Source organism: Aotus nancymaae, unplaced genomic scaffold, assembly GCF_030222135.1.
Source record: "Aotus nancymaae isolate 86718 unplaced genomic scaffold, 86718_ANA_hifiasm-v0.15.2.pri h1tg000059l, whole genome shotgun sequence".
Lineage (NCBI taxonomy): Eukaryota > Metazoa > Chordata > Mammalia > Primates > Aotidae > Aotus > Aotus nancymaae.
Window position 1 is genome coordinate 46,622,549 of NW_026988473.1, and position 14,069 is coordinate 46,636,617.

Sequence of the window (14,069 nt, forward strand, 5' to 3'; positions counted from 1 at the left end):
ACCATGACTAAGCACTTTAAACAAGAAACCTATTGCTCAGGCACCATGTTCAGGAAAAGAAAACATCAAGAGCCCTGTATTTGTCACCTCGATCTAAAGCCACCACTTCATGAACGCTGTGGGGCCTGGCAGAGCTACAGGATGAACCCATTTGCTGGGGACAGTGCAGATGCCTCTGCCCTGCAGTCTGTTCTGTCAAAACAAACTCTGAAGGTTTTGTAGAAAATGGTTCAACCAAGGCTCCTGTCAAATGATTTCTTGCAAAATAAGTTAAAGCAGGGCCAGCCCAAGTCTAGTGCACCATGGGCTTATTTTTAGCACTACGCAGGAAAAGCTGTAAGATATTCTCACACCACAACTAAGATGGAGTCACAGTGCCTAGCCCCAAATCTCCACTCTGCTGCTTGCTTGTGTGGCTCTGGATAAAATATGACCCCTCATTCCTTAGTTGCCTCCTTGATAAAATGAGGATGATGACAGTGATTCTGCGTCGTATATAAGACAATTCATGTACGGAGCTTAGAACAGTGCCTGGCCCATGGCAAGCACTCCCTGGATATGTGTCACCTTTATTGGGATTAATACTGACTGCCATGCCATAGAAAGAATGGCTGATGGTACTGGAGAACATAAACCTTGTGGAGGGAGATAGAGTGGGTAGAGAGAGGAAGGGACATGGGTCCATAAGCACTACCCTCAAACTTCTCAGGTGGAATTGTGCCATGCCCACCAACCTTTGTTCTGTGTTGCCACAAAGAGCAGAACTAGGTCACCAAGGAAACACTGCCAAAAGGCAGATTTGGGGTCAGAATAAAGGAGGATTTTTAAGAGCCAAAGATGTCCACAAAGTGGGAGCAGGATGCCTGAGTGGGGCTAGGGTTCTGCCTGTCTTGGGCAGCCACTGTGCAGATGGGATCCTCCTGTACCAGTGAGTAGCTAGAGGAAGTGACCCCTTATGCCCCTGCCCACTGGACCATTCTATCACTTTGAAAATGAGCAAATAAATGCTGATAGCCAGGGTGTGGCTGATCAGCATGAAGGAAGGAGGATGGACTTTGGACTAGTCTCAACATACACAATCTTTAGAACTTTTAATTAATGCTCTCAGAACCCCATCCAGTGGTGGCAGTGGTGGCAGGAATGACCAGTAATGGCTCAAAGAACCAAAAGCGTTTCTTGAACACCTGTTGAGTGCTGGACAATAATTCAGGGAATGTGTAAAATGATAGGGGTATGACAATAAGCTACCAACATTTTCTTACTTTGGACGATTTAAAGACAGTATTGGCCAGGTGCAGTGGCTCATGCCTGTAATCCCAGCACTTTGGGAGGCCGAGGTGGGCAGATCGCCTGAGGTCAGGAGTTCAAGACCAGCCTGGCCAATATGGTGAAACCTGTCTCTATTAAAAATCCAAAAATTAGCTGGGTGTTGTGGTGTGTGCCTATAATCCCAGCTACTCAGGAGGCTCAGACAGGAGAATCACTTGAACCAGGAGGCAGAGGTTGCAGTAAGCTGAGATCACCCCACTGCACTCTAGCCTGGGTGACAGAGTGAGACTCTCTCTCTCTCTCAAAAAAAAACCAAAAACCAAAAAACAAAAAAAAAACCAGTATGGATGACTAATGCCATTATTATCTGGGGGTACCCAATATGGAGTGATCAAGTCTGCCAACTCCATGGGCTGTAACCGTGACAGGAAGCCTGGGGTCATTTCAGTTCACAGACAACTTCCCAGCCTCCTCTGAGGCAAAGGTTTTAGTGTTCTTCAGCACCTCCTTACCACCGACCCACCCACACAACCCCTTGACCTGAATCTTACCCAAGTCAGTCTCCTGGCCGAGTCACACACAGGAAAAGTCGCAGGAACACAGTGAAATGGCCAAAGGCAAGAAATAAGAGAGAGAGAGAGAGAGAGAAGAGAGAGAGAGAGAGAGAGAGAGAGAGAGAGAGAGAGGAGAATCTGCTTCTTGAAAATTGATTCGGAGGTGGGGCAGTCACTGTCATGAAATAGTGTTACCTTTATTAACTATAGAAACAGTTTTAAAACTAGGAACTATTTCACCAACAAAAAACATTGCTAGTTTTTAATGAAATCATAATACAGATCCAAGAAAAAAATGAAATTTCCAAACTTAAGCTCATCAGTTATCTTCCAAGCATTTCCTGTGTACTTGTTAGTGCAAATTTATATATTCTCAACTCTGAAAACTTGAAAGCGGGTAAGTGACTGTAAGTATCAAAACATTAGGAAAAATAAATATGTGTAGGTGACCTTGGGGACATTCTTTTACACATTTAATTGTTGGCTACCTGGCAACACCTGGCACCATGTTTGAGAACCACTGTCCAGTCTGGCTAGAAACTCTCCGGGCAGGAAGATGAACCATCTCTTCTCGGAAAGAATGGATTCAATAACCCAAGGGCTCCAGCTTTGGATCCCAGCTGCTGGATCTGCCCACAGCTCCAGTTCCTCCCTCCCCACCTCTGACCTTCTCTGTAGTAGGTGGTTCACATCCCAGCACGTCACCGTCTTTTACTCTCTGGTTGGTTGTCTGTCTATAGCCAAATCCTAGTACTTCTTCCTCACCCATAATCACTCCCCCCTCACTTGTTCCTCTCCATGCTGGCGGCTACAGCCTTGGTCTAGGTCCCCCAGCTGGCCTCTTCACATCCTCTAAAACCCCTGGCCTGTGGCATCCCAACAGCTGACTTCAGAGGCTTTCCCAGTTCGCCCTCTCTAGCAAAGGTTTCCCTAGGTCCCTCTGCCCCTCCCAGCCTCAGAAAGAGAAGTAACTCCCCAAAGCCCACTCTGGCTTAGGCACTGTGCCTGACATGTAGCCCAGGGCAAGAAAGAGATACAGGTTTCACTACATGGCCGGCTCCAGTCCATTGATATTGGCTACCAGAATGCTGCTCAAAGATACAGAGGGCCAGAAAAAAACCCACCATGATCAGTTATTATTCTTCTACCGGGGTGGGGCCAGAGCCATGGGAACACAGCACTCATGCCACTGACTTGCTTTCCCAGAAGAGGGCAGGGCACTCCAGGGAACTCGGGATTGCCTGTCTCTGGCCTGTGCCCCAGTCTTACGCTCCCTTTGGTATCCCATGAAATCACCTCAACAATCCATACCCAGGGCTCCTCCAAAGTTGCAATACTTATCTTCACTGCCTTCTGCCACCCACCACTGCATCATACTTACCCTCCCACCAACGCATGGCAAATGTACTGTGCCTTTTTCCATTAGAAAACTTTATACACCATGGAATATTATGCAGCCATTAAAAAGGAGGAGTTCACATCCTTCGTAGGGACATGGATGAACCTGGAAAACATCATTCTCAGCAAACTGACACAAGAACACAAAATCAAACACCACATGTTCTCACTCATAGGCGGGTGTTGAACAAGGAGAACACATGGACACAGGGAGGGGAGCACTATACATGGGGGTCTGTTGGGGGGGAGGGGGGATAGTGGGGGGGTGGGGAGTTGGGGAGGGATAGCATGGGGAGAAATGCCAGATATAGGTGAAGGGGAGGGAAGCAGCAAATCATACTGCCAGGTGTGCACCTGTGCAACAACCTTGCATGTTATTCACATGTACCCCAAAACCTAAAATGCAATAAAAAAAAAAAAAAAAAAGAAAACTTTATAACATCTATAAGCTTTTCCCAAGTGGGTCAGAGAGCAACTGATGTTACCTTTGCCTTGCTATCCAAACAGATTCCAAAATTCCCCACTCTCATTTTCTCCCACTCAACCAATTTGTCTGTTATACACACATAACTTGGTCTGCTTATGCATGGGGTGATTGTTTTGCCATCTTCATGTCTATGTCTTCTGAGACTTTGAATCCCCAAAGGGTAGAAATAAGATCTGTTTAATACAGTAGCTCCAGTGAGCACAGCAGGACACTGTCAGAGAGAAGCACGGAGATGGACGCCCCAGCCCACCTCTGCCATGACTCTTAATGGGACCCTAGGCAAGTTACTCCCCTGCTTAGGCCTCCACTTCCCCATCTACAATGAGATGGACTTAAAACTAGTGTCTCCCTGAAGGCCCATCTTGTAGCTCTAGTACACTACGACAACACAGGCAAAAAAGCACTGGGTTTATGTCTCTTCATGACTATGTGAGCAATAATCACTCAGGGTTAGGCTCAGTGAGATATCACAATACTGCGCCTTTGAGTGGCACAGATCTGCCATTGCAATGTGTGAAAACTCTAAAGTGGATATTTAGTGCAATGCGATGTATGTTTATGCAGCTAAGTATAATGGACAATGAAGAATGATTTTATCTCCTTTTGAGAACATAAGTATACTATTCTATATTTATACCTCCCATCTCCTAATTTAGACAGGGAGGAACTTTTTCTGATCAGCACCCACTTGCCAATAATTTTGCTCTACATCTAAATGGAGAACAGGAGTCATATAAGTTCACAGATTGAATGGATGGTTGATTTACAAAGCCCTTAAAATGTGGCTGCAGGCCGATGCTGGCAACCCCATAATTAGATATGGCATGCTCTGCAATGATGTATTTTTTAACTGTTTTTTAATAACTCCGTTCTCCTTCTGGGATGAGGAGAAAAATGGAATTTGTTAAAAATAAATTGAGATTTTAGTGGCTTTTCAGCCTTCTGCTGCTTGTTGCTCAAAATATTCTATAAATAAGAGAAGCCCTGCCCTATAGTGCACTGTAAACACCCACAGACACTCACAGCCAAATTCTTCCAATTATGACCCTGTGCCTATTGCCAAGCTACTGCAAGGACCTACTTGAAAGGCGGCCATCTAGGCCATTTCCTGATTAAGCTGCCCTGTAGCAAGGAATCAAGGCCTTCTGCTTCAGCATTGTATCTAGTCTCAAATAATTACTCCGTGTTCCTGAAATTAAGCCCTTTCCTTGTGACAGAATTACAATTCAGAGGTAAGTGAAAAGCTAACCATCCGCCATCTGTCCGTCTGCCTAAGTGGTACGTGCATTTAAGACCCTGAGCTGTCACATGTTGGACTTTATTTACATCAGGTAGCAGAAGTGCATTCACAACAGCATCTTTCATTGAACTGAGCAAATCAAGGTCAAACAAAAGTAGGTCAACTATCGACATGACAGGTGAGTCAGCTGCAGCCTGCCTTTCTGTTCAGTGGCTTCCTGACTCATCACTTTGGGTCACCACGGCCCAATCCTGCAGGCTGAAATGGTCATTTAAAAATCCATACCATATCCCAAAAAGGCAATGAGGTTTTTACTGCTCTGCAGTTCAAATGCCAGTGTGTGAGTTGGGACTGCTCCGGCTACCGGGCTTCCACATGGCCTCAGCAGGCCATTGAAGAACTGCATGCAGAGAATCAGGAGATGACAGTGTGCCACATTCTCACTGAGAGAAATTACTTCCACCTCCTTAAAAACCAGAATGTTCAAAGCAGCAATGGAGCAAAATGGGCTCTGGCTAGAAACTAATCACCCTCCCTCCCACCATGAGGCTTTTATGTCAGCCCAACTGGGTGAGTATTCAAGAGAAGTGTTGTCCACATTGGCCCTGGGACCCTCAAAAGGCCCTGTGACACGGTTCCTGCCCCAGGAACTCACTCTCTAAATGGGAAGCCCATAAATGAACAAGGGAATTAATATGTGGTCAGATTTTCCAAACTCAAAATTGGGACCTAAATACTTGGAGGGGTAGTGTTTTTAAAAGTAGGAGTCCTGGAAAACTGGGGGCCTGGGGGTCACAAAGCATAGAGCTCTTCAGAGAGGGTTTTGCTGGCCGTCTGATGTAAAGGGGTCCTTCCTATGACTCTCATGCTATCCCCGGGGTCTAATTTCTTAATAACTGGAGTGATCATGTATTCTTGTGCCCCTCTGATTAGAACGTGAGCATCAGGAAAGTGAAGACCCGCTTTGTCTTGCTCTTGACTGGGTACAGAGCAACTAGAACACTGACTGGCTCTTAGTAGGTACTCAATAAATATTCACTAAAAAAAAAAACAAATACATGCCAGACTCTCAGAAAAGCATTATTTATACCAATCTCCCTCAATCCCTACAGCAATATTATGGGGTAAAATTATTAGATCTCCCATTCAATGAGAAAATCAAGGCTCAGAGAGGGTGTGTTTTTTCCCCACGGCTGCACATCTCCTGAGTGATAGAGGTGGAATTCAAAACCAGGTATGGAGTATTATGATCCTCCCTTTGTGATGAGTATCTATTGTTTTGTATAATTTAGAAAAAGCAAAAATGAAAAACTCTGGTGGAAAAACTGCTCATCAGAAAAAGCTGTAATCAACTAATCTTATCTATGATGAATTCAGTTCTAGCACCCCAAATTCAAGTTCCATTTCCATCTACAGAGGACAATGGCAGCACGGCTACAGCAAGAAGAAAGGATTTGGGGGACTCCCTTATGGAAGGATTCTGTTCCTTTCTTTCTGCAGGGCCTCAAAAGCCAGGAAGGGAGTGGAGGGCCATCGGCACCAGCAATCATCATGCCTTTGGCTACTGGATATGTCAGGCTTGCGCAATGGTTCACTGGAAATGTTCCAAAGAAAGGCCTATAAGCAAGTTTGAGGTTGCAGAGTTAAAGTACTTGGAATCCGCCTTCTCCCAAACCCATACATTAAAACTTGAAAAGAAAAAAAAAAAAAGCATTTTTTAAATACTGAATTTCAAAAATGTTTAAATTGAAAAGTAAAGATTTTCACTTACCTGAATTGAGAATATTAAACCCTGTTGAAGCTAAGTTTATCCTCCCCACCTTTTTTTTTTTTTTTTTTTTTTTGAGACAGTCTCACTCCGTCACCAGGCTGGAGTGCAATGGCGTGACCTCGGCTCACTGCAACCTCCGCCTCCTGGGTTCAAGCAATTCTCCTGCCTCAGTCTCTCCAGTAGCTGGGACTACAGGTGCGCACCACAACGCCCAGCTAATTTTTTTGTATTTTTAGTAGAGACGGGGTTTCACTATGTTGGCCAGGATGGTCTCGATCTCTTGACCTCGTGATCTGCCCGCCTCGGCCTCCCAAAGTGCTGTATCCCCCTTTATAGTCTATAACTCACAATGAAATTCTTACTAGTCTGATGTTTTGGGCCAAAAAAGCCTCTCCAGTCTATCCTCTAGATGCAGGCTATGGCTTGAGTTCATGTGCAAATCAGCAGGTGCATCTCATCAAAATGGCCAGGCCAGTTCTCATGTATGAATACACATCTCAAATACAGGAAATAAATGCAAATGGCAGATAGTATCAACGAGAAAGGTATTTCCAAGTGTTGCCAAGTTGCCCAACAACCCTTAAATACAAACATCCTGCAGAAATATTACACCCTCCGTGGCCGTAAATGAGAAGCAGCACAGTGACAAAAGAGCACATAACCTTCCGGATCAGAAACTGTTAACTGGGATCCCTGGGTAGATTTCAGGGAAAATGTCTCATGAAAAATGCTGGACTTATATTTGTGATGTGCATTTTTTAAGAGGGTCTATAAATTTCGTCAGACTCACAAAGTGATCTGTGACCCCAAAAGACGAGGAATACCCACCATCATTGCCACTCCTGTTTCATTTAGACAATGCTGCTGACACAAACAACTATATAGAAGACCTTTCACAGTAAACATGATGATGGTGACAATCAGAAAAGATTGTCAAGCTCTTACACAGATGATCCAGCCACCAGAAACTGCTCAATCAGTGACAGAAAAGAAGTCAGTAGCTAAAAGGGACTGGGAAACGGCTGCGCCTTAGCTTGAGCCCACTGCCCAGACAGGGACAAATGGCACAACCAGAAAAGAGCAAGAAAGCAAACTTAGGGGCCAGAAAGTCTTGAGACAGGTGAACTTGGGAGCAACAGGAGAAAAAACACAGGCTCTGGAGCCAGCCAGGGTCTCACATACAGACTCAATCTGTGGCTTTGGGATGACAATGATGATAATAATGATGATAACAACAGCTGCAATGAGCTATTATTTGCTGACAGCACAATGTCTGGCACATAGTGAGCACATACTTATGTATTTAGGAAATAACATGTTATTTCATTTAATTTTTATTTTTTATAAAAGAGAAGGGGTCTTGCTATGTTACCCAGGCTGGCCTTGAATTCCTGGCCTCAAGTGACCTCCCATCTCAGCCTCTCAAAGTCCTGGGATTACAAGAATGAGCCACTATGTCTGGTCATTTCATTTAATTTTTATCACAATGCTGTATTATCTTCATAATATAGAAAATATACATATTATTTATTATATACATAATACCTATATAATCTTCCATATTCTCTCTATATATATTATCTTTATCTTCTAGATGTGGAAAAAGAAGGTTAAAGAAATTAAGTAGCATGCCCAAGGTCCCCAGCTAGTTGAGATTCAATCCAGGATCTGTTTGGCTATAAGCCCATACTCTTAACTACTAAGCAGTGGCAAGCTTCAGCTTCCTCATCTGTAAAAGAAGATTATAATTCTTACATCCCCAAAGCAGTAAGGACTAGATAGAATGCATGTGAAGTGCTTACCATGGTGCTTGGCACACAGGAAGCCCTCTAGTGTAGATTCCTATGATATCAGAACCTTTGGAAGGGAGAGGAGAGGTGGGAGGTGAGCATGCAGCTATACAGATGGTACAGCATTTCACTTTGCAGGGCTTGACAAGCAGGATTAGGAACTCTGGACCAAGGCTTAAATGACTGGGATGAGGCTGGTCTAAAGGTAGTGAGTTATCTTCACTGATGGTTCAGTCTGTAACAGATCAAACTCCTTGTTCTACTTTTTCCCCCGCTTCTCACTACTGCACTTGACTAGTCTTTAAAAAAAAATTAAAAATAAAATAAAATTTAAAGGACTGGGATGACATACTCTCAGGGACACAGAGGGGACACACCTCATCAAGATGGGAAATAATGTGCTTACTCAGAGATGGAAGGCTTGTCATCAAAACTTAGAGAGGGTTGAATTTTTGAAAGAAGGACTCATTCAAGCACACACACCAAAAAGGTCACAAAAGGCAGCACCAGACAGCATGGCTATGCCTAGGCCAGGAATGTGTGCCTGCTACTGGTCTGCATCCCTGAGATCTAAGAATGGCATGGCTCCTGTGCATGTTTGTAAGAAGGAAGATGCTAGGCCAGGCATGGTGGCTCATGCCTGTAACCCCAGCACTTTGGGAGGCCGAGACGGGCAAATCATAAGGTCAGGAGTTCGAGACCAGCCTGACCAACATGGTGAAACCCCGTCTCTACTAAAAATACAAAAATTAGCTGGGCGTGGTAGCACGTGCCTGTAACTCCAGCTGCTCAGGAGGCTGAAGGAGGAGAATCACTTGAACCCGGAAGGTAGAGGTTGCAGTGAGCCGAGATCGCGCCACTGCACTCCAGCCTGGGTGACAGAGTGGGAGTATGTCTCAAAAAAAAAAAAAAAAAAGAAGGGAGATGCTGGAACCCCAGTTATCTGTAAACCCCACCTGGAACTTAGGTACAGTCTAGGTATTCTTTAAAAAAAAAAAAAAAGGAGAATTTGTCAGAGCAGCATCAAATACAGAGAAATATACCTACTGTGAGAAAAAAAACCCAATGACAGTGTGGCTTGGAGTGTGCAAAGATATATGGATTCATCTGCAGGAAGAAGAATCCCATTCACTGACACCACCATCTTGACTATCCTCTTATTAAAAAGTGGAACAGGGGAGGCTGTGGAGCAGCAGAGTCACTCCCCAGAGAGCCAATGCCCTGCAGAGAACATGCATCCCACGGCCTAGGTTTGCTTGGTGAAAAAAACACCACAGAGTGTCAACAGTCTCTCCCTGGACCAGCTCATCCCCTCCTGCTTTTCTTATAAAGGAATCGCTATACCAAGTTATCCCGATAAAAATCAAAGACACTCAAAGATCTTTAGGTCCTGTCATCTGTCCCCTCTTCTCCATCCCCACAGCTCTAGCACAACACTCAGCATCAATTTCCTGGACAATTTTAACAGCCGCTAAAGTAATTCTGCTGCCTCCCTCCTACAGACCAGCCCCCACACTGCCACCAGCTGGCTTTCTAAAATAAAAGTGCTGACCACGTCACTCACCTCCTGAAAGATGTCTACTAGATTTGCATTGCCTGTGAAATAAACTCCAAAGTCTTCACTTGCATGCAGGCATGCATTAACTCAATCATATGTCCATCCACCCACCTCATGTTTCAGGATCACCTACTGTGTGCCAGGCTCTGTTTGAAGCCCTAGAGTGCTGAATGCAATAGATAAGACCAGGTTCCATCTTCATGGATTTATATTCTTGTGGGGTAAGACAAAAAGTAAACAAGAAGACAAACAAACATATAAAGTCAGGGAGTGATGAGTGCTAATGAGGGAAACCAAAGCAAGGTAGGACAGAATGGTTGAAGCAGAGGGGGAGAAGGGGCAGAACGATGCTTTTTCAGACAGGTGGGAGAACACTTGAACAGAGGCCAGCATGGAGTGAAAGTGAGCCAGGCGATGTCTGGGGAAGAGCAATCCAGGCTGAGGACAGCAAATGCAAAACTCATGAGACAAGAAGGGGAACCGTAAGAAAGATGCAGCAGCTGAAATGAACAGAGAGTGCCAAGTGATGAGACCAGATAAGATGAGCAGGAGGGGCTGGCAGGCCCGGACGAGATGTTTAGATTCCATTCCAAAGATTCCAGAAAGCCACTGGAGAGTTTTGAACAGGAAAATGACACATATTTGTTTTTTAAAAGATCTCTTTGCCTATTTAGAAAACTGACGGAGACCTGCTGAGAGACAGTGGAGGTTTAAACAAGGGTAGAGAGCAGTGGTCTAGTCTGTTTGGTTGATAAAGAAACAAACTAATATAATAATAAAAATTTAGACCAGCCTGGGCAACATGGCTAGACCCTGTCTCTAAAAAAATTAAAGAAAAAAAAATCAGGCAGACAAGTGGCACATGCCTGCTATTTGGGAGGCTGAAGTAGGAGGATCCTTTGAAGCCCAAGATTTCAAAGCTGCAGTGAGCTAGGATCGTGCCACTGCACTTCAGCCTGGGTGACAGAGCAAGACTCGGTTTTATTATATTAATTGTACTATATAATAATAATAATAACAATAATAATAACAATAAAGAGCAGAGGTGGCTTCCAGGACACACTCTGAAGTACGAGCTATCAGGAATTGCAATGTTTGAGATGACAGATATGTTAATTATCCTGATCTGGTCACTGTAGATTATATGTACGGAAACATCACTATGCACCCCATAAATATGTACAATTATTATGTGTTGATTAAAAAGAAGTAAATTGGCCAGGTGCAGTGGCTTGTGCCTGTAATCCCAGCACTTTGGGAGGCTGAGGCAGGCGGATCACTTTAGGTCAGGAGTTCAAGACCGGCCTGGCCAACATGGTGAAACCCCATCTCTACTAAAAATACAAAAATTAGCCAGGAGTGGTGGCAGACAACTGTAATCCCAGCTACTCAGGAGGCTGAGGCACGAGAATTGCTTGAACCCGGAAGGCGGAGGTTGCAATGGGCTGAGATCATGGCACTGCACTCCAGCCTGGGCAACAGAGCAGACTCAGTTTCAAATAAATAAACAAACAAACAAGTTTAAAAACCAGTAAAACAAACAAAAGATAAATTGCAAACAGATGCTGTGAAGAACACAGGAAGAAGTAGAACCAAAGATGATGCCCGCATTTTAGGCCTGGGTAGCCAGGTAAAAACGATGGGACCTCGTAACACGGGGAAGACTGAGGAGAAGCAAGGTTAGTGTTTGATTTATTTGTTTCTGTAAGAACAAATGAAGACTTCCGTTTAGTTATGTTGGGTCTGGGAAGACCACTACACCTCAATGCGCAGCTGCTGAATGGGCAGAGGGTATGGGAGTTGGGGGCTCAGGAAGACAATCCGGGCTGGTAACTAAGATTTAGAGCTTGCCAGCATATGGGTGACTGCCAAGATGTGGCCACTCAGGTCCTCCACCTCTTGGCTCCAGCTCCAGACATGCACCCAGTGTGTCGCCTCCTACCAGGGCTCTAGCCTCTGCCCTGTGCTCCTCCTGGGCCCTTTCCACTTGTACACCTGGTAGACTCCTTCCTACTCATCTTACTCACAATGGCCGGGTGCAGTGGCTCATGCCTGCTATCCCAGCATTTTAGGAGGTCAAAGTGGGAGGACTGCTTGAGGCCAGAGGTTCAAGACCAGCCTAAGCAACATGGCTAGACCCTGTCTCTACAACAAATTTTGAAAAAAACCAGGCAGGAAAGTGGCACATGCCTGTAGTTTCAGCTACTTGGGAGGCTGAAGCAGGAGGATCCCTTGAAGCCCAAGATTTCAAAGCTGCAGTGAGCTAGGATCGTGCCACTGCATTATAGCCTGGGTGACAGAACAAGACTCTCTCTAAAAGAAGAAAAAAAAGAAAAGGCTTGCTCACAAGTCACCTTTTCTCTATGAGGTCCTCCAAGAGAGAACCAGTGTCATCTTCTCTTCTCCCACAGCACCTACTGCATACCTTGGAGATGGGACAAACCCATGTGTCACTTTCTGTATTTACACCTTTTCTCCCTGTGAGCTTCTTGAAGTCAATGACTCTATTTCTCTCTGAATCCCTTCACCTAACATAAGGCCTGGGCATGACAGACATTTGCTAAATAAATGGAGTTTTCCTCTTTGCAAAGAGATGCAAAAGAAATTATATAAATGCAAACTGACTCACACTGCAGCTGCTGTCTGCAAGGGGGACAAAAAGGTGAAAACATAAGGTGCTGTCATTGAAGCACTAATAAAGCTCAATGGGGTAAAAGAGTATCTTCCTTTGAGGAGTTTCTTAAAAAAAAGAGCTTCAAGAAATCTAAGAATTGAGTATCTCAGGGTGTTGCAAGGTGTAATGAATACCGCACCTAATGAAGGTATTTTGGTTTCAACTGCAGAAACACCCAGTTAGTCCAAAACCAGTGCACTCAGGAGTTGGAGACAGAGGGAAGGAAGCTGACATTCCTTCTCATTCAATCTGGACAGTGAGTCTGGGAAGCAGGTCCTCTTAGCCCTCCTTTACAGACAAGGACAAGCATCAGGGAGTCAGGTGATTAGCCTGAGGTCACAGCTGGGAAGTACAGAAGCCAGTATACTCACTCAGGCCTATCCAACACCAATGCCAAGCTCCTTCCAGCCTCACGCAGTGATACAGGTTCATGCAATAGACAGGGTCCTTAGAACCACCCGAACCCCAGACTGCACCAAGGACATAATCTAGTAGTTCTGGAGAGGGGATGTTATTTACTCATAATTACTGAGGAGTTACCAGCAGAACCGAAGCTGGAATCTAAGTTTCTGATTCACAGGCCAGGCTCTCAGAGCACTGTGTATTCTCTCACGTAGTCTTCAAAGGGCAGAGACAAAGCAAAAAATAAAATGTTAACAGTCTAATCTATCTGCTTACAAGTAGCTTAGAAATAAAAGTTGAGAAGAAAGGGAAATTGTGTTTTTTGTCAATTACGACTGATGCGTGACCCTGGGGCCCCACTAACAGGCAGGAAAGTAACTAAGCAGCTGTCACTGCTCCAAATGGGTTACAAAACCAGCAGCACAAATCAAACTGACTGGCACATGGCAGGCAGCATTCTCATATGTTCAGACAAATATCTGCTGTCCACCTACTATAAGCAGGACCCCAAGCAAGGCAGCAAAGATGGAGAAAAAGACCCTGGAGATGAACTGTGACTCTCCCACTCAATACACATATAATATTCAGTACATTAACCTCTCTAAGCCTCAGTTTCCTCATCTGTAAGAAAGAATGGGAAGTCCATTTCACAAAGCTGCTCTGACGTTCTGGGGACTAAGTGAGATGGCACATGTGCTTAGTATATAGCAGTCACGCAGTAAACATCAAATGATTGGTAGTTTGCTCATTGCTGGGCAACTCAAAAGAACTTATACCTATCATAGAAGAAGCAATGCAAAAAAACTAGCTACACAAAAGTTCTTGTAAACTCTCAGTAAAAATAAATAATATTTGAGAAATTTTCAGTGGCTGAGTATTTCAAGGCAGGGCTCGGGGAGAGGCAGACTGAAAGGAAAAGGAAAGGG

At 44.6% G+C, this 14,069-nt stretch overlaps 1 protein-coding gene across 6 annotated transcripts in view; it reads right to left on the bottom strand.

Moving 5' to 3' along the window:
- The window catches only part of BMAL1 (basic helix-loop-helix ARNT like 1), a 110,263-nt gene that overhangs the window by 54,517 nt on the left and 41,677 nt on the right, over positions 1 to 14,069 (bottom strand). For 2 of the 6 annotated variants that reach the window (XM_012456614.2, XM_012456612.2), the window contains exon 2: positions 8,522 to 8,576. The exons of the other annotated variants lie outside the window; for them this stretch is intronic. The gene's annotated coding sequence lies outside the window, so the exon portion shown is untranslated. The remainder of the gene's footprint in view (positions 1 to 8,521; positions 8,577 to 14,069) is intronic. 6 annotated transcript variants of the gene reach the window in all.